This window comes from Thermobia domestica, chromosome 12 (assembly GCF_964235325.1).
Source record: "Thermobia domestica chromosome 12, izTheDome1.hap1.1, whole genome shotgun sequence".
Lineage (NCBI taxonomy): Eukaryota > Metazoa > Arthropoda > Insecta > Zygentoma > Lepismatidae > Thermobia > Thermobia domestica.
In genome coordinates this window covers 4,868,433-4,892,464 of record NC_137465.1, presented here as the reverse complement: position 1 = coordinate 4,892,464, position 24,032 = coordinate 4,868,433, and the positions used below count along the sequence as shown (strand labels likewise).

The 24,032-nt window shown below is 37.3% G+C and overlaps 1 long non-coding RNA gene across 2 annotated transcripts in view; it reads left to right on the top strand.

Moving 5' to 3' along the window:
• The window catches only part of LOC145666312 (uncharacterized), a 67,134-nt gene that overhangs the window by 11,756 nt on the left and 31,346 nt on the right, over nt 1-24,032 (top strand). For both annotated transcript variants that reach the window (XR_014127714.1, XR_014127713.1), the window contains exon 2: nt 7,831-7,976. This is a non-coding gene — a long non-coding RNA (uncharacterized LOC145666312). The remainder of the gene's footprint in view (nt 1-7,830; nt 7,977-24,032) is intronic.

Sequence of the window (24,032 nt, the reverse complement as noted above, 5' to 3'; positions counted from 1 at the left end):
GCTTCATCAATTAACTGTGTATATCTGGTATGGAACGGGTCACGAAGTTTTTGACCCAGAAGACGCAGAGGCAGTCACATCCATGACTTACCCGACTTGTTGACCCAAAGTGACTCGTACACACCCATGACCCGAAGTGATCTGGTCTAACCCCGAGACGACGAAACATCATCATATACACATAAGGATGATAATTTGATTCTAAGAAACACGACTATCCTCTTTCTGTCTCCTCACTAGATCTATAATTTTCTTTGTCACTTGCTGTATGCACTTGTGTGTGTGTGTGTTTATGAATGTATGTATGTAGATATGTCAAAGCATTGCACTGAAACATAACTGCAAGGTTTATCAAGAAATGAATGTTCGAGCTCGAGTAGTGGATAATGGACATTATTAGTCAACTATACAATTCTGCAATAATGTTGCAGACTTAATATTCTGGCTCTTTCGGGTCATCAGGTTTGTCTGGGTCAGATCGGACTGAGAAGTGACACCCAGATCTGGATGACTTGGTCAAAAGTTGTGACCCATTTCCCGTTCCATCATTGATGTGTCTACTTCTGCAGGTGACAAATGAAAAATCATAAATGTATAAAGTATTTAGTGGGGTTGTAAAATGGAAGAAAATTGAAGTGGTTCATAATGGTTAAGTCTCTTCATCCCGGCGAAATTAAAATACCGCTAATTTTAAGTAATTATGTGATATCTTCAAATAGATAAAAGATAATCGAAATGTGGAACAAGAGCGCCCTAGACAATATTATTTTACATGAGAAACCGTTATCACGAGTCACTTATCTGCTTTCGATTTCGAGCCATTTTGAAAATTGGCATTTATTTTCGCGTTTCTAAACAGCTGAAAACGGAAAGCCGCTAGGTGACTTGTGATAATGGTACCTCACGCAAAATAATATTGTTTAGGGCGCTCTTGTTCCATATTTCAATTATCTTTTATCTATTTGAAAATATCACATAATTACTGTAAAATTAGCGGTATTTTAATTTTGCCGGGATGAAGACTTTTAATAAAAATTTTTTCAGGTTTATGTCCCCCGATTATGGCCGTTAGCCTAAGGGAGACGGATAATTAAGGCAAACGAATGATTATTGAAGAATTGGTGAAATGAGGATGTTGGAGGACACGGGAGTAGACCCAGGAAACTCACGGACATGATGTTGTCCACCATAAATATACTTGACCGGGGAATCGAACCAGGGACTCCACGCACCAGAGGCAAGTGCTGTACTACTGAACTACCATGCCTCTCCCCATAATGGTTGATAACCAACTCTGGTGACTACTAACAGTGTGTTACTTCAATAAGTAAAGCCATTCGAGTCAAATGGACTGATGGAATACAAAAATATATTTTTAAAAATCTATAAATACAAGTGTACAGCTTAGAAGCTAAAGAAAACGTAGATTAGTAATACTAATTCTTTAAATGTTAAAAAAAATAATTCAATTAAATGCAATATTTAGTTTTTATTGTACAGAAACAAGATCCACAGGAAACTGTATGGTTATGAGAGAAAAACTGAATTTTTTCTCAGCCACGTTCTTGGATTTTCTCTTGCCTTGAGAAGTAAAGGACGAAAAAAAAAGGAGGAAGGGGTGGCGGGGGAGGAGGAATTTGAGGTTGCCATTTAATACTACCGTAGATGAATGTTTTAGGGAGACTTTGCGTGATGGGATTCATTTAACAACCAAGAAATATATGAATGGCCGACAGAAAGTAAGAAAAATATGTATTTTTTTTTTTTGTTTTATTCCCCCCTTTTCTGGTGCGCTAATTTAAAACAAAACAAAAGTATGAATGAATTGACCTCTTGAGGTTACTTGTGACCCCACAATATTATAGTATGTTTACAAGATGTCCTCATGGACCTCGTACATGTCCCATACCTGTCCCAGGACATTGAGGTTCATAGTAGGCACTTTAAGAATAATGAAAACATCCACGGGAGTTCTGTCTTGTATTTCAGTGGGATGTGCCTGTCTTTACGTATTTGGATGTCCAAATATCGTTTTGTGATTATCTCCCAAAGAGCCTAGGAATGTCCCACAGGATTCCTGGAGGACTACCCATTTCCGGGACATAAATGGGACATATGAATTTCCACAGGACGTTCGCTAGTAAAAAATGAGAGGTCCCATGGATGTCCAAATATATCGGGACCGACGTTCCTTGGGCATCCAAATGAATTATCTTTGCTATATAGGGTTGTCCACGAAAAACGACAAGCAATTTTTGTGACAAGCTACGAGACGAGATAGATCTCTTCCAGCACAAATAAATACTTTCCGAGACATTACTTTCATAAGGGGAAGCACGGTGGCTCAGTGGTAGAGCGCTTACCTCTGGTGCGTAGGGACCCTGATTCGATCCCCGGCCAAGTAAATTTGTGGTGCGCAGAATTGTGTTCGTGGGTTTTCTCAGGGTACTCCCACATTCCTATTACAAAAGTTCTTTCACCGTATTCACTTGCCTTAATCATAATAAAATCAGTTGTAATGGTTGCTGTTCACGCCTTTCGTCCAAGAGACCTGAAATAAATTCCTTCTGGAAGTGTTTGCTCACGAAATAAGAAATTTATTGTCTCGTCTCATTTTCAAATTCGAGACGAGACGAGAAACATGAAAATTCTTACCTTGTTTTCGAGAGAAGACGAGACGAGAAATGTTTCTCGAGTCTCATAGATAATAAGGTACTCGCGCCAAATAAGGCCCACCTAAGTATAAATGCTTTATTACTTAAATACATATAATGTAGTACACAAAAATTTATATCCATTTTATTTGTCAATATTTTATCTATCTTATGGTATATTTCCTTTAACTTAAACATTGAGCTAAATGTATGAAAAACGTATTGAAAGAGAAACATACAAAATGGCCTTATTACCCTCACGGTACGTAAATAAGGCCCACCATTTGGAAAGTAAATTTTACAGCCTCAGAGACCACTCGAACTCAATTAATACCTAACATTTTTTGCAGCACTTCAAATACTAATAATAAAACGATATTTAGTAACAATATGGATATGAAATATTAAGGATATGGGGTCTAGGTAATTTCCCTTGTGTTATGCAATTGTTAGTTAAGTCGTTGCAACTTACGTAAATTTAAAGAATAAGCTTGGACACACAATAAACAAACCACCATTCGAAACACATTTCACACTAACTTTCAACAATGTTTACACTTGACAACACTTGTAGGAAATGAATTCTTCATCATTGGTGTCGACCAAGCCAATGCATTCGTGGTGTATCCATACATCGCACCTTTTACAGCTTCGCATGTCACCGATCCATTCTTTGTCACATAATGAACGATGCCATTGATACCTTAAATGCTCAGAACCACACGAAAATGTGCTTAGCATATACCCCGAAACAGTGGTATGAGCCATTCGTATGTATTAAAAATAAAGATTTACATTATGAAAGACACCAATGTAGAAGTCGAACCTGCGAATCCCCATAGTCAACAACTAGGCCACAAACACGATAGACCGGTCTATTACAGAGACTGGCACTGGCCAAGAAAGAATAACAAACTAACACACATTCAAGTTGCCAGTTTTTTTAAAGTATTTAACAATGTATACATGTTTTATAGGGTAATGAGGGCCACTAGATTTTTCATGGGTCTTATTTACTGAAGATGTATTCGTCATTTTATAAGCTATTATCTTCAAAAATGTTTCGAGCTAAAACGAAGTAATTGCTCTCCCAAATACTAAACACTATGATCCTCACAAATAAACACGATGTTTCAGATTAGCTTTATTATACACAGAAAAAATGAACTTACTTTGCCATCCTAAATTATATCAACACATAGAAACTGACATCTCGATGCTTCAACACTGCCAGTGTTCCGTCTAAACATGCACAAGAAGACGAACTCTCTCAAGCAGTCATTGTGTGAGTAATTGCTACTTGTGATGTTGTTAGATTTCTCCTACAGTGATTCTAACCTATGAGATTTGGCAGTAGGCCTTATTTCCATCCGGGCCTTGTTTGCCGCAAGTACCTTTTCTAGTCCACCAAAGTGTCAAATTTCAAACAATGTTTTTGAGTTACATGATTCATGCTATAACAGCTATCAATTGATAAAGTGATTATACGACCACAATGAAGAGCATGCACCAATGTTTCAAGATATGCAAGTCATTACGCAATATACTCCAATGATAAACATTTTTTGAATGTTGTTATGCCAGTCCCTTCGTGGACTTTTCGTAATGTACAAAGAATCTGATAACTTCTAAATGAAATTAAGAGAAAAAAATAGGGCATTAATTTTGTAAATAAATTTTACAAAACTAAGTGAGACGAGAAAGGGTTTAAGAGAATCGAGACGAGATGAAAATTTTACGAAAATTTACGAAACGAGAATAGATCTTTTTTCTCAACTTGTGGGTAACATTAGGGTTGTCAGATCTTACGTTTTTACCGTAAATTTTACATTTTTCCCCAACTTTTATGTTATGCATTTTCATTTTTCCTGTAAATGATATCTTCTGTTTTCCTTAAAATATTCTTTACAAGTTAGTACGAAAAGTAAAATTAAATTAGAGGGACTAATTTCTTACACATTCTTAACAACGTCACCTAACGATGTAACATAGTATTCGAAGGGAAAATGCAACAGGTTGCGTTTTTATCCCTTATCTAACAGACAACCAATGTTATATTTAAGAATAATTGGTTTTAGCACCTTACTCTTCATCTGTCAACAGCATTTCGATTATATCGCAGTTTCAGTTGATCACGATATACTGATGTCATGAACAGAAGCTACTGTGAACTAATAAAAGCAGAATATACTGATGTCAGAAACAGAAGCTACTGTGAACTAATAAAAGCAGAATATACTGATGTCATGAACAGAAGCTACTGTGAACTAATAAAAGCAGAATATACTGATGTCATGAACAGAAGCTACTGTGAACTAATAAAAGCAGAATATACTGATGTAATGAACAGAAGCTATTGTGAACTAATAAAAGCAGACTATACTGATGTCAGAAACAGAAGCTACTGTGAACTAATAAAAGCAGAATATACTGATGTCATGACCATAAGCTACTGTGAACTAATAAAAGCAGAATATACTGATGTCAGAAACAGAATCTACTGTGAACTAATAAAAGCAGAATATACTGATGTCAGGAACAAAAAAATATTGTGAACTAATAAGAAAACAACTTCAAGTACTTGTGAATTTAGATTTGTCCTTTTAAGATTTTTTTAACGTATAAAATGCACGGGGACTTTTAAGAGATGTAAAATCTTCATTAAATAACAAGTTAATTTTAGTGTCTCTTTCAGCACCAATGCTATATAAGACAAAGACCTACAGCTTAACTCGGATCCGAACCACATCCCACTGGGAATTGTAATATATTTTTGTTTTTTGTATTAAAGTTGTTTTAATTGAAACAGATCCATTTTCCAATTAAATTATTCAATATTACTATTTGAAACCATGGGAGCGCGGTGACTCAGTGGTAGAGCGTTCACCTGTGATGCATGGGGTCCTTGGTTCGATTCCAGCTTGCGCCAAGTGAGTGTTGTGGTGGACAAACATCGTGTACGTGGATTTTGTCAGGGTTCTCCCGTTTCCTCCCACACCTTTCATTCCACCATTTAATTCATTTCTCATTATCACTGTCTCCTTTAGCCTAGCTGGCATATCTGTGGCACGTAAAACTTCAAGGTTTTATTTCATTTGATATATGAAGTCATGTTATATGCGCACACATACACATTTGTATATATATATATATATATATAGAGTCTATATATATATAGGCAGAGGCTCAAATCTATCTTCAACATTGGGGGGGACAAGTAAGACCGTTTATTTTTTATTTTTATTTTTTCTTTTCTTTTTTCTTTTTTCTTTCTTTTTCTTTTTTTTTTTTTTTTTGTTAAGCGATGCTCAAAATAATTGTGAAGTTGAGAAACAGTGTGGAGCAGAGTTGTCTTCAACATTGGAAGGCGGGCAGTTTGAGGCTTATTCTGGGGGGACATCAATTTCCTCTCATCTTCCTTTGTGGCAATCGGACACAAATCTTCACATTTTTTCCCCAAAAAACACATTTCAAATCAAATTATTGGGGGGAACAGTCTTCCTCAGTTCAAAGATTGGAGCGGACATGTCCTCCTCATCGCCTCACCCGGGATTTTCACCAGTCTGTATAGGGACGACCGCAGGATTTTCCAAAAGGGGAAGACTGACACACACTTTGATGCATGCATACACATTATTAATTACAGTAAATCAACTATCCCTATAGTTTTATATTATGTATTATAGTATGTCAGAGCAAATTAGTATATCTTGAGATGTATCCCAAAAACTGAACACTCTAGCAATTTATTTCGGATAGTAGGGACCGAAAACTTTTCGGGGAGGTCCAAAATTAAGTTGAGGGTAGGTTATATTTAGAATTTTTAAAGATCACCCTAAAGTTATACTAAATTTACAGAAAAGTTTGGATTTCAGATGGGTCGGAACCCCCAGAACCCACCCCTCCCTATGTAGTATATTAATGTAAGGTAAATTAAGGTTAACCACCTCGCTCCCCCCTTCTATCTTGGTGTTCTGGCTACAAGCCTGTAACATTACAGATTCACATCTACTTGTAATAAGCCATTTTTTGAAAACAGACGATAAATTACACGTAACACACACAGTTACTGATTAATTTTCGCATGTTTTGTGTATCACGCGATTATTACAATTTCAAGATATCTATTATGAACTTAACACATTGAAATTATATAATGTTATTGATACCATGAAATCAAGTAGCATTTATATTCTTCATACATAAAAATACATTTTCACCTCTTAAATAAAACGTGATCACAGCATAAGTTCATTTTTCTTTCAAAGATTTAGAAGATTCGTGGGTTCACCTCATTAAAAATTCAAGCTGTTAACACGCGAATGACTTAACTAGACCGTGTTAAAACGAATTGAAGAGCTGTACTTCTTTTCAAATGGAATATTTTCTTAAGAAAAGAAAAATATGTATAACAATGCTTTATAATAATAAGTAGAAGTAACAGTGGGAATATCTCGACAAATATTCTTATGATGGATATTGTTATTGTCTAACTTGGAGCATAACTTCTAATTGTCATGTTTGATAATAATTATAATTAATACTAGTATTCTCCGTTTGCGACAGAGTGTAACAGGAGGATCATTTTTAATAACAAAGAGGAATGCGCCATCTATCGATTTTCCACTTAGATGATATAGAAAACGAAATTTTTAGTGACACGTAATGTTTTTTTTTTTTTTCTGTTACTTGGTTTAAAATTCTCGTAACTTTCTCACTTTGGTATCGTAATAATACTACTAATAATAATATATACGTAGTAATGTATATAGCCTGCAATAAATTTAATCTTTGGAGCGAGACGGATTGTAGTAACCAGCAGCCGTGATTGGACTTGACAAAAAAAGGAGAATAAAGAACTTGCTTTGGTGTTATAAGTTGGATAATGGTTGTTTGGTATTTTCGCTTTCACTGCAGGTGCGGTGCGAGGCGATTGCCCGATGCACTCTTCCGAGCATATACAAAAGGAGTTGTGTTTTGATGGACCTCACGATGGTATTGCACCGTTATGATAATGTGGGTAATCAAAGTATAGTGCCATCTTATGAGGTATCACCATTTATCTGATAACCCTTTTATATATATATATTGTGTACGATAAGTTTAAAGACACCACTTGAAATAATTGTTTAAAAATTAATTCTTTTTAAGTAATTAATTCTCTTCTTTGTTGAAGGTTTACGCAAGGTGATATGGCGCGGCCCCTGCGAAGTGCAGCCTTAGCAGCGATGTTGTAAGGAAAGGGCGAATCCCTCAGGACCAAGTGCGCAAGGGCACCGATTTCTCTGTAAATTAGAGGGGGGGGGCATTCAGATGTAGAAGGTGTGTATATATATGAGGATTTTAAGACAAATTGCATTCAAATTATGCCAAATATTGTATATTCATAAATAGAATAAGGGACCCTCATGAGCTTTGGGGGACCCAGGCTCCCTACCCCCTCCCCAGGATCGGCGTCCTTGCAGGTGCGCACCCAGAATATATTGTTGGGAGGGGTCCAAGCTTGGGGGGAGGGGTTTCAACACTACAAGCCACTACTCCTATGTAGTATTGAATTGATACCGTATTATTCTGCACCCGAAAAGATAAGTAATTGTAAAATACTTCTACTTATATTTTCAGGGGAAAAAAATGATAGAACTAATTGTTTTCATAAGAGAAAGAGTACAGATGAAGTGTTAAGAGTCTTCATCCCGGCCAAATTAAAATACCGCTAATTTTACAGTAATTATGTGATATCTTCAAATATATAAAAGATAATCGAAATGTGGAATAAGAGTGCCCTAGACAATATCATTTTACATGAGATACCGTTATCACGACTCACTTATCTGCTTTCGATTTCGAGCCATTTTGAAAATCGGCATTTATTTTCGCGTTTCTATATGGCTGCAAACGGAAAGCCACTAGGTGACTTGTGATAACGCTATCTCACGCAAAATAATGTTGTCTAGGGCGCTCTTGTTCCATATTTCAATTATATTTTATCTATTTGAAGATATCACATAATTACTGTAAAATTAGCGGTATTTTAATTTCGCCGGGATGAAGACTCTTAAGATAAAATTTTCATTCTACATCAATCATTACCATGTTAAACAAGTAGGATATAGTTTTATTGAGAAAATGTACAAATGAATGTTGAGTTAGTAGGTTTTGGTGGGGTCTGGACCCGCTAGACCCCCTGTGAATGCGCCCCTGTCTAGGAGCAATTAAATTTTCCTTTCCGGGGCATATCTCTGATCGGCTCAACGCGACTGAAACTGGAATGTACTTACTCTTACAAGTGAATTAAGTGCTCGTCTGTCATTCTGTTTCTAATAGAACTCTTTTCTTCTTCTTCTTCTTTTTTTATTTGTGAGAATAAGAATCCTGTTACAAATCGCAAAGAACCTTTCAGGAAGCTGTATCTATCCCTCGGGCCGTAGTTTCCCCACCCCTGATGTAGATTATACTGAGCAGATCCTTCAGTAACATGTCTATGAATATTTCTCTGTAACAACCTTTACTTCATATCTTAAAGTCATTTAGGGGGGCAGGGAGGAGCAATTGCCCACCCTGAGTTTGAGATTTATATAGATTTTATCAATAGAATAGTAGTAAATCAGTGAAAAACGGGAAATTTTACTTATATCAAGGGGTGCTGCCCCTCTCCAAGCAAAGTCTGAAATGGGTCTCCTGCTTAAAGCCCGTGTTCTTTTACTTATTTCTAATTTTTTACTATATGAATACTTGCACAAAGGAATTTGTTTCGTGGCTCACCGGAAAGTGTTAGGAGTAGGAGCGAACAGAAGCAGGCGAACTCCAAAATCATATTTACGAACTCCAAAATCAAAAATCAAAATCGAATCATATTTACGATAAATTTTATTCATATCTTGGGAGGATCTGAAGATTTAGAAGCTCATTAATGTATTCTTTGCTTTTATATACACGTTCAGTAACATCTTACACTTAAATTTGATTATGTAAATTAGGAACGAGGAAAGTGCGTAATGAATTTGCAAATGGGCTGTAAAACTGAATATCAATTAATTACTTTACACATGCTTTTTAAAAAATGGAATTTCACTTATTTTCATTTTCTTGTTTGTTGTTGTGTTGAATTTTGACATTTCTTTTTTTTATCACTGAACGTACGCCTAAGACATGTGCTATTTCTCGCTATTGCTCGTACCGGAAGTTGTAGTTGATTTTAGTACTTCCGGTTTCAATAGAGGAGCTCATCCGTGGCTAAGCGGTTAGCGTACGCGCCTTTGGCGCGGGAGACCCGGGTTCAATTCCCGGCGGGAGCTCATGTGGTTCGGATTCCACGTTAATCAGTAGGTCCACGTCTCATATAGCCTCGCTGCTGAACGGGACGTGAAACTCAAAATCAACTCAACTCAACGGTTTCAATAGATAGTTAAGAACGAAGATGGAATACATTCTTGGGACGGTTAATCAATTGCAGACAACTGCTTTTCGCTATCTATTTCTGTTTTTACTCTATAGTGGTTAACGTTAAAACCGGAAATGGTTGATTTCTACCACTTCCGGTTTGAATATGACCTCTTCAACGAACTCGACTCCTAACCTTTGACTCCCTACGTCCTGGCCAAAATTGATGGTGGTTCTTGAGATTTTATTTTGTCTCTCAAACGAATGGATGGACAAATAGGGTGAATACGGTACACCAAACTCCTTAAGGAAAAGCGAATAAACAGCCTATGCCTTGAGGTAATGGAATACAATTTTGCAGTACGATTCCCGGTGGGAGCTCATGTGGTTCGGGATCCCACGTTAAGCTGTAGATCAATGGCCCCGCGTAGCGTAGTCGCTAACGCTCTCGCCTTTGATACGAGCGGTCCCGGGTTCGATGTCTGGTGGTGACAATCGGTCGAGAAAGTGTAACGACTTTTCCAGGCCAGCCATCTTGAGTGAGGTTTTCCTGGGTTTCCGTCACTCATACGAGACAAATGCCGGGATGGTACCTAGTATAACAGTCCCAGGCTGTTTCCTTCGTTCATCAATCCTTTCCTCCTTTCCTTTCCTCGGATAGTGTAATCGCCGAGCGACGTCATCACTCATACCTCACGGGCTTAAATGGCCATAGATACCGATAACCCAGAAATCAAATTCCTAATTCGAAGCTGTGGGTCCACGTCTGATATAACCTCGCTGCTGAAAGGGATGCTAAATCAAAATCAAATTCAAATTCAAATTACTGTACTGTAGCTTCTACCAAAATTTCTATTAAGAAGAAAAATGCATTTTTGTTTTGATTTACGGCCAAGACTGCTTAATACTTTGATTACAATCGCAAAGAACTATGGGCAGAGAATTTCGTCATAACAAGCAAGTATTAACTGCTTGAGGGTGTGTTTTTTCGCTTTCCAAACAAGCATGAAAAAAAAATGCAACTGATGAAGATGCAGCTATCATTAACGATTATTTAAATAAAGTGAACAAAGAGAAAAACAGCTTTGTAAACTCGTTAAATTAAGCCTTTTAGGAACCACTTTCTACCACCTACGTCACTGTAACGATAAGAGCTGTTAAAAACATGAAAAAAAATCTTGTTTCGCCAACTTGCATTGTAATTTCGCGATTTATTTATGAGGTGAAAATATGGGGCGAGATATCTCAAAACGACACGGCACGTATCTACTGTGGCACTTATTGTAACTACAGGGCGTTGACCTATGCGGTACAGGAATTATAATATCGAGGGTTGAACTCAAGATTCTTCACTGCCAATGGATAATATAGAAATGGAGTTCAGTATTTAGGTTAATACGTCACAGCTGGAGGAGACAAATGATAAACATGAAATAAATGAAATCTTCCAGTTTAACGTCCCACGATTATGCCTTTTCGGCTAAGGGAGACGGATGTTTAAGGCAATTGAATGATGATAAAATTGGTAGAATGAGAAGTTGGAGGAAACTGAAGTACCTCAAGAAAACCCACGGACACGCTGTTGTCCACCACGAACTTACTTGGCCGGAGGATCAAACCAAGGACTCCACACACCAGGGGTATGCACTCTACCACTGTGCCACCGTGGTCCCTGAATGGTAAAACATATTTGGTGGGAATGTAAGTTATTACTAGAAGGGAGCATAAGACATAGTAACAATAGAAAATATAGCATATATGCCTCATCCAGTCGTCCACCATAATCACACATGAACACCTCTGGCTGATCTGTGGATAGCGCGTCTGCTTTCGGTGCACAAGGTCGCGAGTTTGATTTCAACTTGGAGAACATCGAACGAACAACAGTTGTTCAGACCGTACTTCGAAACTATAGGTCTCCTTCTGAACAGCTGTTGATGAAGGACGTAAATACCAAAGTAAAAAAAAAAAAAAAAATGTTACCCTAGATTCACGTTAAGGATAGTTCACACAAGATTTCACCACGATTTAAGAATAAAACAAAACTGAAGGACTATGTTTTAGTTTAACGTCCCACGATTATGTTCTTTAGGCGAAGGGAGACGATGATAGAAGAATTGGTGGAATGAGAAGGTGGAAGAAAACGGGAGTACTCACGGACACGATACTGTCCATCACAAACTTACTTGGCAGGAAATTTAACCATGGATCCCACGCACCCGAGGTAGGCGCTCTACCACTGACTCACTGAGTTCAATTTCTTACAGTTGCGTACGAAAAGTTTCTTTTTTCAGCTTCTAACACCTCCTTCAACGAGATATTATGGGAAAATAAGCAATTATTGTATTAAGGTATACAGGATGTTTCAAAACAACATCGACAACGTTTGGGTGGTGATTCCTGACATTAACATAAGACGAAAAGGATAAACAAACCTGGGTGCACAAACACTTCCTTTCGGAGTTATAGGCTCCCGAGAACATGAAAAAATGCACTTTAAAAAGGTTCATAGCTCCAAAACTATGGGACCTACCGTAGTCAGGTCAAGACTTCACCTAGAAACTAATATGTGCACTATCCAAAAATACAAGTCTCAGAATCCTAAGGTACTTACGCAACAAATTTTATAGAGGCAGTTTGGCTATGTGCATGTAATTTGAAGTACTCACTAACTAACTCTATAAGAATTGTTGCGGAAATACGCAGGATTCTGAAATATGGATATCTGGATAGGGCACATACTAGTTCCTAAGTGAAGTCTTGACCCGATTACGGTAAGACCCTTAGTATTGGAGCTATGTACCTTTAAAGTTCTTTTTTCTTTCATGTTTTCGGCAGCCTATAACTCCGAAAGGAAGCATTTGTGCACCGAAGTTGGTCTATACTTTTTGTCTTATCTTGGTGTCAGGAATCATCTCCCAATCGTTGTCGGTGTTGTTTTGAAACACCCTCTATATTAACGAAATTTCTGTTTTTGAGGAAAGAGATGATGATTTGAACACCGTCGCATCAGCCAATTCAAGATTCTCCATTAGAACGGTCAAATCGCTTTAGTGGCTGAAATTAAGGTCATATCCAGAAAAGAATCTCGAAGACTAATTAAAAAGTACTTGAAACACCGTTTATCCACCAGAAACTTATGGATTAAGGGAAACCTTTGAGCTTGTATATCTTCCGCTTGGTATTGCATTGGCTATAGTGTTCAGGAGGTCTTCCACACTAATTTCCCTAAATGTTAACGCGATGCAAATGGCGTGGATTAGTTGATTTATATTTACATCTTTCTCAGCAGCGAGGCTAGGACGAAATCTACAGTTTAACATAGAATCTGAACTAGTACTTTTGATGCCTTTTTGCAACGAATCGAACCCGAGATCTACTGGGCTTTCTCTAACCAGTAGAAAAGCGAAGGAAGACTCAATGACGTGAGATTTTCAAGGTGCTGGCCCTGAATACTATTCTAAGTACTGCAAACTCGTATCCAATATTTTAAAATAGCGAATCGATTATGAGTACTACAATTTTTGTCCTTATTCATATTTCTTCAATGAATATTTTTTCACTTCTTTTCTCTATCCTTCACATACATTTCAAAGTTCCGTTCCTTTTAAATTAAGTGCTTCCGCATATTGCATGCCCCTTGTATAGTGTTGCAAGGTAATTCACACTAAAAGAAACAAGTGAACACGTTTAATTAACTAATTGGGCTTCTCAACGTCAAAGGACAAGGGAAACATTAAAAAGGATGACCTCCACTACCCAGGAGACATACAACAAAGCCCAGATTTACTCACTCGTAAAACCCATATTCATAAAAGGTAACTGTGAAGTTAGGGTGTTGTAAGTGAAATTAAACAATGAATTAATAAATAAAATTAAATTAATAATAAAATTAATAAATGAAATTAAACCAAATCGTTCAGTTTAACGTTCAACGTTTATGTCCTTTAGGCTAAGGGAGACGACAATTAAAGTAAGGGAATGATAATAGAAGTATTGGTGGAATGAGAAAGAGGAAGGAAACGGGAGAATCCTGAGAAAACTCACAGATAAGATGTTGTCCATCGCAAACTTACTTGGTTGGGGATCGAACCAAGGACCCTACGCACCAGATGTAAGCACTCTATCACTGAGCCACCGTGGCCTCCAAGTGCATTATAAGTTGAAGACTAAAGCAGTTTCGTTTAAACCGATATTTTACCTTCGGTGCGCGGAGTCGATGTTTCTCAATGGTAGAGCGTTTACCTCGGGTGCTAATACTTCCTGGTTCGATTCCCGGCAAGTTTGTGGAAGACAATACCGTATCCGTGAGTTTTTTCGTTTTTTTCCCGTTTCCTAGCACATTCTCATTCCACTTGTTGTTTTATAATCATTCACTTCCTTTAATCCGATTTTTTTTTTAAAGAAAGAAAGAAAAGAAATGGGACACCTAGCAAATTGACATGCAAGTAATTGGACGATTCCCTAGGTATAATCATTGTTATCCTGTTATCCATAGCAGTGAAAAAATCGTCTCTATATTTTAAAATAACCAGTTTCTTTTATTTATATAACCTTACTCTAATTTTTATAAGGGACAGTAGTCTAGTGGCCTAGTGCTTAGAACATTGGACTTACGTCCGAGTGGTTCCGGGTTCGATTCGATGCTTCCCAATTTTCGGGGTCCACCCAGCGTCCTGAGGCAAACTGGGGCATCACATGAACAAAAGACGTGACAGCTACTAGTTCTAGAAAGCACCTGATGCCCTTGTTAGAGACAATTCGCTGACTACGTGTTAGTCGCTAGTTTGGACGTATTCAGCTGGTCGCTAACAGATGGTGTTGGAGCGGCTCAGGTCCACAAAGGGCTGTCACGCGAAGTGGTTTGGTTTTTACTCTAATTTTAATCTTTAATTACCTTATAAAGTGTAATAGGAACCAGGATTAAGGGATCGATTGCCTCTTGAACAGAGATGGCGTGGGTCGATGAAAAGTTGACCCACTGACCCACCACCACCGTGATCCACGACCCACCGTAACAAACTACCCACTCTGACCCTCCACCACTCAATCCATCGTTATCAATTCTGACCCATGATCCACGCTTAGAAATGCGCACGAGACAAGATTTGTGGCTGTCTCGACTCGAAAATGTGCTCTAAAAGTGATGTCTCGACTCGAAAAATGTATATTTCTCTATTGGAAGAGCTGTGTCTCGACTCGAATTTTGTCAGGAAAATCCTATCTCGACTCGTCTCGTGCGCATCCCTATCCACGCCCTCCTCTTCACTGACTAAAGAGTTTACACTTGTAATAAAACAAGGCTGTGAATCACCAGTTTGAGTTTGAATTTGTACGGTCAATCGCCCAAACACCGCTCTGTTACACTACCAGTGAATCTGACCTTTACGATATAGCTACAATGGTAAAGTGTTTGTCATGGGGCATATTACGATGAGTTTCAATTTACTTATCCTGTATAATTATTTCCTTGTTGAATTACAGATACTTTTCAGTGGAAAATAGGATGCAATTTGAAAATCTCAAATCAAGGTAAAGGAGGCCAACGTAAAGGGGTTAAAAAAAAAAAAAATGTAAAATTCGACTGTCTTGAAAGTTAATAAGGAGATTCTATTGCTATTATTACAATTACAGATATGAATATCCAAAAGTGAATGAAATTCTTTTTTCACATATATATTCATCTCAGGTAAATAAATAGAAACAAATAAAAAGGAAAAAACGGAGGCCTTGAAAGTAAAACGTAGGCAAATTCACCGGTGTTCAGAATACGCCGTCTACAATGCACAGAGCAGAGTGGGTTGGTGGGTCGCAATGTGGGACAGAGTGGGTCATTGTGTGTTGATGGGTCGCAGTGGGTCACGTCCTATTGATCTATGTCCGACTGACCCACTCAAAAATTTTAACCTACTTGACCCACGACCTGCTGATCCACTCCATCTCCGAATTATACAGAGATACAAAGAGATTGAATTAGGTGTCTGGAGATCTTTCCTTTACTAAGGTCCATTAAGTTAAGCATCCTTAAATTCTGCTTTAATGGGAATTGGAGATTTCAAGATAGGAGGACAGATCATTTAACAAGATCAGGTATACAGATGGCACGGTTATTATGGCTAGAACCGAAGAAAGACTGCAGGAGAAAGTAGTTGACACTGGAAAAATATGAAATGGAAATCAACATAGAAAAGTCGAGTCATGAGAATATCAAGTGGAAGCGCGCTCTTACGGGCCAGTGTGAAACAAAGAAAACTTGAAGAAGTTGATAATTTCAAGTATGTGGGAAGTATTTTGACGAAAGACGCTTACTGCAGCAAAGAGATAAGGTCAAGAATTGCCACAGGCACAGAAGCATTCAACAATAAAGGGTCACTCTTAACTAGCAGGCTCAATATTATACTAAGGAAGAACTTGGTCAAGTGCTATATATGGAGTATTGGACTTTATGGTACAAAAACTTGGACAATGTGAAAGTTAGGGAAGAAATAATTACTAATTAGAAAGCTTCGAAATGTGGTATTGGACCAGGGGCGGATCCAGGGGGGGCGATCGGGGCGATCGCCCCCCCAGAAGAGGAGACTTTCTTATTTTATATATATAAATAAAACCCATCCCAAAGTTTGGAGCCCTTAAAAGTAGTATGACAACAAACCGCCCCCTCCCCAGAAGTCGGTCCTGGATCCGCCCCTGTATTGGACGAAGACGGAGAAGATACGTGGTTCGTTCAAAAATTATTTGCACTACATTTTATTTATTTATTTATTTATTTTTTTGGTATATGTGTTCACAGGAAGCATTTACTGAACAAACGAATACAGATTACAGATATTCCCCGCCAAAGTCTATGCTCTTTTGTCATCATTCTGGCAGCTTCCGTATTTGCGTAGCAAACTCTTCTTTGGGGATATCCCCACGCCACTGGTGGACAACTGTATGAAGTTCTTCATTGGCGGTGAACTGCTTACCTCGGACGACCTCTTTAATTGCGTCAAATAGGGCGTAGTCGCTCGGAGCCAGATCTGGCGAATATGGAGGCAGCACAGTAAATTCTAGTTCACGCACGGTGACAATGGTCTGGTGACTGGCATGTGGTGGCGCATTATCGTGTTGAGCAAAACGTCACGGCCCCATTTTTCGTGGAGGCGCTGTTGAATGTATTGGCGGATTTGGTGCAGTGAACTGCAGTACTGATCAGTTGAGGGCTGTATTGGGAAGGAGCCAATCCACCAGTAGTAATCCCTTCCTGATCCCAGAACACGGTCGTCGATCCACATGCCGGCCACTACGTCTGTGTAGTATTGAACGGATATTATTGTGCGCCCGGAAAGACGATAAATAACTATAAAATACTTCCACCTATAGTTTCAGAAAAAAATGATAGAACTAAACTGTTTTTATGAGAGAAAGAGTACAGATGGAGTGTAAGATCAAATTTTCGTCCTACATCAACAATTTCCTTGTTAAACAAGTAGTGTTTTATTAAGAAAATGTACAAATGTGTGTTGAGTTAGAAAGTTTTGGGGGCGTCCGGAGTCGGTCGACCCCCGTGGGTACGCCCCTAATCTCGCCCTCACCCCTTACCAAGTCTACCTTAGCCTTGGTAAGTAACGTGGGACATTTAACTAAGAAAACATGTAAATAGCTCGTATCTGTCATTTTCTGTTTTCTTTAGTTCAGAGAACATAACCATTAAATTTTAAACTTAAAGAAAGAAACTGGGGGCCGCTGTGTCTCAGTGGTAGAGCGCTCACCTTTGGTGCATGGGGTCCTTGGTCGATCCCATTTCCCGCCAAGTGATCATTGTGTGGATAAACCCATGGGCGAACCAAGGACTGGGCAACCTGGGCGACTACCCGGGGCGCCACAGTCAGGGAGCGCCAAAACGAGCTTCAAATACGTTTTCTAGTGACTTTCTAGTGACTTTTATAATCTTGTAAAGTAGCGTCAATTATGTCATCTTTTTCCATTTCACCATGGAAGAAGAGAGGTTCAAAGTACTAACGGGAAGGAGGGGGGGGGGGGCTGTATCGACAAATGGAGATATGGCATTTAGAAAATAGAGTGGAGGAGGTGTTGTTATTGTTTATAACGACCTATGTTGTTTGTAAACTTTTCCCAGGCAATTAATGTTATTGGTCTTGTAGAATAACTCCTGCTGTTATTAATATAATAAAACAACTTACAACATAGCAGTAATCATGTCGCCATTAGTAGTATTCAATAAATGCTGTTCGATATTGTTTTTGTTTATACATATCGGTACATAACTAATAATCTTAATGAAAATCACAATGTAATTGATACTACAGTTATATGTATATTTTTTAAGTACTAAATATATCTATATCATGTGGACTTATTTAAGTATTTATTTTTCTTTTTGAAATGGGTTTAAAATATTAAAATCATTTTAATAAAATGTAAAATACAGGCTAGGACTAGGGGGGCACCAAAAAGTCGCTTTGCCCGGGTGAAAATTTTGCCTTGCTCCGGCCCTGGATAACCATCATGTGCGTGGGTTTCCTCGGGATTCTCCCGTTCCCTTCTACTTTCTTCATTCCACCATTTCCTTCATTTCTCATGATCACCGCCTCCATTAGCCTAGCCGGCATAAGCGTGGGACGTAAAACTTAAAAATTTCATTTCAAAGAAAGAAACAAAATATTCGTTTCATATAATATATATCAGTACTTCATTTGAACAACTACATTACACTACTTAACTTTTATTGCGCTGTTTGGTAACATATTATAACCAATATATGCTCACCTCTCAGCTTATTAATTTGATTACTTTAACAAGTGTGTTCGGCCTTGGCTGGAATTAAAGCCTGCCACGCTATTTGTTAAAGGAATTTAAATGGAAAGCAGTCAATACGAGAGTAAAAGTCTTCTGATTAACGCTTCACTGCAATCGTGTGTGCTCTTACCGTTTTAATAATTTTCTTTCCACTTTGTACGTGTAATAGTTTATTATGCGAACGACGATGTCCATTAGCATGTAACGTAAAATGTCTGGCTAAAGAAAAAAAAAGTTGATAGCCCTATATCAACGCCAATAAAATGTTTTGACAATTAATTTAAAATATTAAATGAGAACAGAGTTTTAACGTTATGCATGAATCCGCACTTGTATTGTTCATAATGACAAGTTTTGTTATGAAATTTTGTGTTTTTTTTAAAATAATAAAAGTGTCCTTGTGCAGTCGATCAGAGCTAATTACATACATTTGTACGTATGTCGTTTCTCGCTAATTAGTGTAATTACAGCCATCAGAGTGAGTGTCCAGAGAAAGTTTTCCGCTTGGTTATTAGTCAGAGTACAGTCATTGCCATCTAGGGGGCAATTTTTAATCTTATGGTATTATTATTTGTATTATTGTTACAAAAATACATTATAGGTATATCAACAAAGTTGCTAACTCACTGGTATTTGCACTAAAGATTAATGTTCACGCAAAGCAGGCCTTTATTGTTTGTTTGTTTGTTAGTCAAAATTATATTTACCACTGTAGCCAGTTCGTATATTTTAAAAAAAAATGTTAAAATAATATGCTTAATACTCAAATTTGTGGTCCATATATGTATGAGAGACTTTTAAAGTGTATGAATTTCTGTGACTCGTACATTCTCAACAAACTTAAAAAGTTCGTTACTGCAGGGGCGGATCCAGGACAAACTTCTGGGGGGGTGTAGTAATACTGCTACTTAGAGCTAATTTTAAGAGCTCCAAACACTGGAGTGGGTTTTATTTATATATAAAGTAAGAAAGTTTCCTCTTCCGGGAGGACAATCGCCCCCCTGGATCCGCCACTGCGTTACTGAATTTTCTCTCTTTCTGTGTGTGGGTGAGTCTGTTATTTGCGATTTTTTCAATTTTGAGCCCTCCATTCGATAGAGTATCAAAAACTATCTGAAAGCAGTGATGGAATCTTTCGCGTCACGCTTATCATTCCCGAAATATTGGCCAAAATGTTCCAATGTCAGGAGATTTAAGGAGCCATATCTCGGGAACCGTAAGTCGTAGAGAGATGATATTGGTGTTGATGATGCAATTTTGAGCCCTCCATTCGATACAAAATCAAAAACTATCTGACAAAGTAATAGGGTTTTTCGCGCCACTGTTACCATTCACCAAACATTGGAAAAAAAAAAAAAAAAAAGAGCAACCATATCTCGGGAACCGTAAATCATAGAGAGATCATATTGGTGTTGATCAATACCTAAGAGGATGATGAACATTTTGGTACCAAATAGTAACCGGTGCCCACTGTTCTCCAGATATGGGCCAAAAAAGTTCGGATTTCGGAAGATTTAAAGAGCCATATCTCAGGAATCGTAAGTCATAGAGAGATGATATTTTGAGAATTTTTCAATTTTGAACCCCCTATTTTGAGGATGTGCCTTTATAAAACAACATATGGAAGAACGATTTAACAGAACCTTTAAACAAAACATGTGGAAAAAATGTAGTACTCAAGGAAATTACAAATGGATGGCAATATTACAAGAATTATTTAATGAGTATAATAATAAAGTACATAGAGCAATTGGTATAAAGCCTGTAGAAGTTAATAAGAAAAATTAATTCTTCCTAAGTTCGTTCTGGCAATGCTTTTGGAGCACTCTCAACTGGTTATTCATAGAATATCATTTTAGTTGGGCTTTTCGTCATCGATGGCGCCAAAACAGAATGAGCACTTATCCTTCCAAACAATTTTGAAATGGGAGATTATCTCCCATCTTTCTTGTGTACAAGCAAAAATACAGGGTGGTCCAAAAGTGTGGAAAGATTCGAATAAAAGGCAGAAATTTAAAAGACTTACTAAAGTAACACTCTAGGTTAGTAGTACAAGTGGAGAGGAAAACTTGTAGGACATGTGATGTAAATGGCTTCTATCTTGAAATCTACCATTTTGAATTTACTTTCATTTTCTTATTGTAATACCCAGTTTTTATCCGAAATTTCCACAGAAATTCAATGCTGTGTTTATCATTTATTATAACAAAGTTATGACTATTTTTTTTTCACAGCGTGAGTCACATACCACACATTTCTCCTGATTAAAGAATGTGTTTGATGTGTTTTCCTTCACCTGTTCTACCGATCTAGTGTTACTTTCGCAATTCTTTCAAAATGATGCCTTTTATTGGGATGTTCCATATTTTTGGACCACCCTGTATTGTATCATATATGTGCAGAATTGAAAAACACAGAACTCTGGAACGAAGAGGGGAAACTCGAACAGCTGGTTTTAGCGGGGAGATTCAGGTGTCGTTCGATACTCGAACGGGCGATCGTCCGGATAGATATGAAGGCGCACTAAGACTGGAGCATAGTTAACTGTGCCCACACCCCACACTTTGACGAAACCCGACAAAATTAATATTTAATTGTATAATTTAAGAATATTCTCCTGTAGTAGAATACTTTTAGGTTAGGTTGATTGGGTTAGGTTTAGCTTAGGTTGACTTAGCGTATGTTAGCTTAGAATAGCTTAGGATAACTTAGATTAGCTTAACTTCACGTGATTTGGAATAGTATGGAGCGTGGCAAATAGGCCTATATATTTGTAGCACACGTTAATATTAAATAGTAATACTAATAATAATAATTGTACCAAAGTACTAATGGGTAGGGAACTTTTTGTTTGTAGTTCTTTATAAAATAGAGTGATGGCTCATTTGCTCAACGGCTAGCTCTGTGCTAATGTTTAACTCTGCGTCATTTCAGATTTTAAGTGTTGAGTTTCACATTTTTCATTGATATAAAATTATAATCCTATTGATCAGAACCCGCTACAATTATTTTGACATTCTTGCATGAAATATTTCGGCTCATCCTGTTTTTCCTATCTTATGTTTACCTAAACAAAACAAAAGAAAACCTCTGTTACTTTCCTGAACTAAATACAGGGTGTTTTAAAACACACTGACAACGTTGGGGAGGTGATTCCTGACACCAAGATAAGACAAAAAGTATAAACACATCTCGGTGTGCATAAATGCTTCCTTTCGGAGTTATAGACCGCCGAAAACATGAAAATGTGAACTTTAAAGGTCCATAGCTCTAAAACAGTGGGACATTACCATACTTTGGTCAATACTTCACTTACGAATTAATATGTGCACTATCCAAAAATACATGTATCAGAATCCTAAGGTACTCACGCAACAATTTTTATAGAGGGAGTTTGGTTACTTGCATATAATTTGAAGTACTCATTAACTACCTCTATAAAAATTGTTGCTGAAGTACCTCAGGATTCTGAAACATTGATATTTGGATAGAGTACATACTAGTTCCTAAATAAAGTCTTGGCCCAACTACGGTTCCTTTAAAATTCATTTTTTTTTCATGTTTTCGGCAGCCTAAAACTCCGAAATGACGGATTTCTGCACCCGTGTCAGTAATCACCTCTCAATCGTTGTTGGTGTTGGTTTGAAACACCCTGTATAAGTTAATGTCAATTCGATTTTGATTAACTAGGCTGTGAAGCATGCTAACATTGTATGGAAGGTTGCTTTAATGTTTTATATAGTTTGTCGTAGTAACCGTTCATCGTATGCTACAAATTCGGCAAACCAAAATAAAATAAATAAATAAAAATAATAAAAAACCCGGCCCAACTAAAATTTGCCACTCTAGGCGACTACCTAATTTGCCTATATGAACGAATCGATCTTGTTATTGATTCAAATAGGTAAATCTCAAACCCAGGGGAATAATTACCTCCGTCCTTGGAACAACAAATGACACCCCTGGTTTACCTGCTGTAAAGTTGCAGTCTCACTGAATTTTCCAAATTTACAATGACATTTGTAATGAAACTTACATTAACCCAAATGAGACTACGGTGAAATCGTACGGAAAGATACGGAGCGAGGCAAGTGTAGAGTTGCAGAAAGACCTAGCTGTTAATAGATTGGCAATGGGCCGCGGTGGTTCAGTGGTAGAGCGTTCATCTCTGGTGCATGGGGTTCCTGGTTCGATCCCAGCTCACGCCAAGTGGAGTTTGTGGTGGACAAACACCGTGCGTGTGGCTCATACAGCCACGCTGCTGAAAGGAACGCTAAACTAAAATCAACTAGACCGTGTGTATGGATTTTCTTGGTGTTCCCCCGTTTCCTCCTACTTTCTTCATTCCACCTTTTCATTAATTTCTCATCATCACCGCCTCCTTTAGCGTAACCGGCATAACCGTAGGACGTAAAATTCAAAGATTTCATTTTATTTTTAGGTTGGCAATATTGCCGTGCATTCTGGAAAGCACAATGCTAATATATTTACTTAGCGCACTTCCTTTGTTTTAGTTTGGTGCTTGATTTGTCAAGTTTTATTATTATTATTATTATTATTATTATTATTATTATTATTATTATTATTATTATTATTATTATTATTATTATTATTATTATTATTATTATTATTATTTTAAAAAATAATAATAATACTTGTGTTATCTTTTATCATAAAATTTCCAAGTTAGTGCCCGACTATTCTTAAAACGCACTCAAAATATTAAATACAATTTATAATTGGGCTTGGATTCATTTTATAATCATTTGAAACGTCAAGTTATAATTACCAGCTCATAAGTAGTGTAAAAATCCCAGTATTATACACGTTGTTGCTTTTTTTCATATGTAAAAATCATGAATTTTAAATGAGGGAAAACGAGTTTGTGTTATCATATTGTAGATATATGCATAATTGTGTGACATCGTTTTGCCAGGTTTAACAAGGCATAATCATCGTACAAACTGGTAACAGGTACTCGGTTAGCTTCATCGTTAACTATGTAATATAATTTAAATAGACGTTTAAAGTAAATTAATCAATATTACAAAAGGATATTTCTTTAAGCATGTAATTAATACGAGTTTCTTCTTTTTGTCTTCAATAGAGTGCTTACATGTGTATTTATTTATGGTAAATTAAATAACAGAACAATTAAACATTTGTTTCAAAGTTTGCTAAAGATGAAATACGAGTATG